This window comes from Dipodomys spectabilis, unplaced genomic scaffold, assembly GCF_019054845.1.
Source record: "Dipodomys spectabilis isolate Male_0828 unplaced genomic scaffold, ASM1905484v1 ptg000205l, whole genome shotgun sequence".
Lineage (NCBI taxonomy): Eukaryota > Metazoa > Chordata > Mammalia > Rodentia > Heteromyidae > Dipodomys > Dipodomys spectabilis.
This window is the reverse complement of record NW_024870882.1, coordinates 1140512-1143290: the sequence shown is the minus strand read 5'-3', so window position 1 is coordinate 1143290 and position 2779 is coordinate 1140512. Positions and strand designations below refer to the sequence as shown.

Sequence of the window (2779 nt, the reverse complement as noted above, 5' to 3'; positions counted from 1 at the left end):
TGTGACATTTGTGATCCTGGTCACTCATATGGGCTGGTTATTTGTAAACTGAAAGTTTGAATTACTGTACTTTCTCTCAGATTTTGTGATTTCATCTTTCATTTTAAGTTGCATTGCATTTCACAATTGCTTACTGCTAATTCCAGTGTCATAAGGAATTGAGATGGATTTTCAATTACTTTCTTTTGGCATGTTTCATGAGCCTAGGTGAGAAATCTTGCTCTTGTTATCTGATGAAGCAGATAACTGGGACCTGGAATCCTAGGACCCGTGGGTCCTGCGGAAGAATGATACCTTTTAGATATCATATCAGCAAAATTTGGGTATAATCAGTAGGAATGCTTCAGAAATATGGAGAAAACATTTTTGAACTAGTGAGTTAAAACATTAAACAGAGCACCAGAGTAAAATCCTTTATAGATTAGAGGAAAACAACAATTTTTTTTTACAGTGTGAATTCAGAAGATCAAGAACACTTAGAACATATCACAAGTTTATACCGAAGACATTGCTTTGATACTTTTTATATTCTAATGTACATTCTAAACCTTATTATTTATATTCCAATCTATTTATTGTAATAAATATCTATTTATTTGTCAAATTATCAATTAATTCTAGTACGCTTCACTGTGTGAAATAAAATATCAGCACGTATAAATATAAAATATATAACTATATATAATATAAGAAAAAGGCACATGTTTTGCAATGTTCTGCTGTGGTTAGGGTATCAAAGGCAACTGTGTTTTAAAGTATTATTCCATTATTTCTACCTCAGTGTTTGGTAGAATTGGACCTAAAGCTTTACCATTTGTAGATTTACAGCCTAGAGACAAGAGGAAACACTGTGATTAAAACATTACTAATTTAAGGCCTATTATCGGGGAGAAAGATATAGACTTCTCTTGTAACTATAAAAATATTTGGTGAAAGAAAGGCAGTAGTGTAAATTCCTGCCTAGTTAGATGGTAGACTGGCCAGGACATTAGGTAATCATGCATGTGAAAATTTTTTTCACCTTCTTGGCTTTAGCTACTTTTGAAATGTTAGGTATAAAAAACAATTATATTTTGATAAAATACCTTCTAGTCTAAACGATTCTGTCTTAACTGTTTATCTCTCTATGATCCCTTTTATCTAAGATTAGTTTTGTTCCAATAAGAAAATATATGCTGTCAGGGTAAAATATTCTGGTTGGTCTGTTGCTACATGGAAAAAGAGTAAAGGGTCAGGTAGACATTTGTGCCAGTAAGATATCATTTATGAATTTTTAAGCTGCAGAAGTTTAGAAGTAGCTCTAAGGCTTACATTGAATCCATTAGCTGCACAAAGCTAACTGAGTTTATAAATAAGTACTTGAAAAGCCATCACCTTTGGACCTATCTATAAAGCCTTCAAAGTATGATCAAATTTAAGATGAAAAAGACTTAAAATAGTCATTGACAAAAAAATTGCAAATGTGAGCAATCCACCAAACAATATAAGGTTTTTCCAATATACACAGAATTTTAGAGAAGTAAGATCAATAGCATTTTTAGGAACAATTAGGTTTCCTAGTTACAAACAGTCAACCAAGGATATATGCCTGTATAAAGATTACATCATTAACTACTTAAATTTACAGGATACTACATGCTTCAGCAGCACGTTTACCCAAATTACAACATTATAGAAATTATCATGGCACTTGCACAAGGATGATATGAAAATTTGTGAAGTATTCCATATTTTTCATTCTTCAGATGCAAGAAATGAAAAACAGTTATTAAAAATTGATTACAAAAATACAAGTCGTTATGTCGAAAAATGAACTTGGCAACTTTGGTGTGGGGCGGAGGAGCAGCAAGGATTGAGTGGGGGGCGGGGGAAGGATGGAAATGGATGGGAAGGGTAAACAAAGGAGGAGGCTGCAGTGCTTGATAAGAAATGTACTTATTATCTTGTCCATGGAATTGTAACCCCTCTGTACAGTATTTTCACAATAAAAAAAATTAAAAAATACAAATGTAACAATACATGTAATTCATTGAACTGAAAATTAGTTTGACATCAGTGCATTAAATCCTGACCTTAGAAAGGCCTTTACATAGCATAATCTTTACAAAACTTCTGAAATTAGATAACATTGTCATTTTATCCCAAAGAAATAAAATACTATAAGGACCTAGGAAAAAAAGGAATCTTAAACTGTTTCTATATGGAATGCTATCTGAAATAACACATTTATTAATGAACCTATATATATAATAAACAATGTAGAATTCAAAGTATTACATCTAGGGGAGAATTAAATAGATTATGGACATTATACAAACAAAATACAGATTATTTTAAAAAATAATTTTTTCATACAAGCACCAGAAATATTTTTAGTTTCTGTACTACTCATTTCAACAGATAATTTAAAATGATTTCTGATTTAAAAAATCACAAAACCTGCAGAAATCATTATAGATGTATACAAACAACTCTTGAATGCATTTTGACATCAAAGTCAGGCAATTCACTTGAAGGATACCATGGAATCCATGAATTTTTAAAGTAAGATATTGCCGTTGCTCTGTATTGTGAAAATATTTTGTACAAACACAAAGATGGATTGGCATTTTTGAAATTTAAGAAACTTAACCAAACCATTATGACTTTGGAGAACTATTTTTACAGCCTTCCACAACTTCAAAGAGGTAGTTATACATATTAACCTTTTTGGCAATATTAAATGCAGTTTCTTCCAAGTGGTTCTTTAGACCGGCTTTGATATAATGCTTCAATAGAA

At 31.3% G+C, this 2779-nt stretch overlaps 1 pseudogene; it reads left to right on the top strand.

The window, feature by feature from the left end:
- Positions 1-1635: 1635 nt before the first annotated feature.
- On the top strand, positions 1636-1735 carry LOC122122150 (annotated as a pseudogene).
- Positions 1736-2779: the final 1044 nt, after the last annotated feature.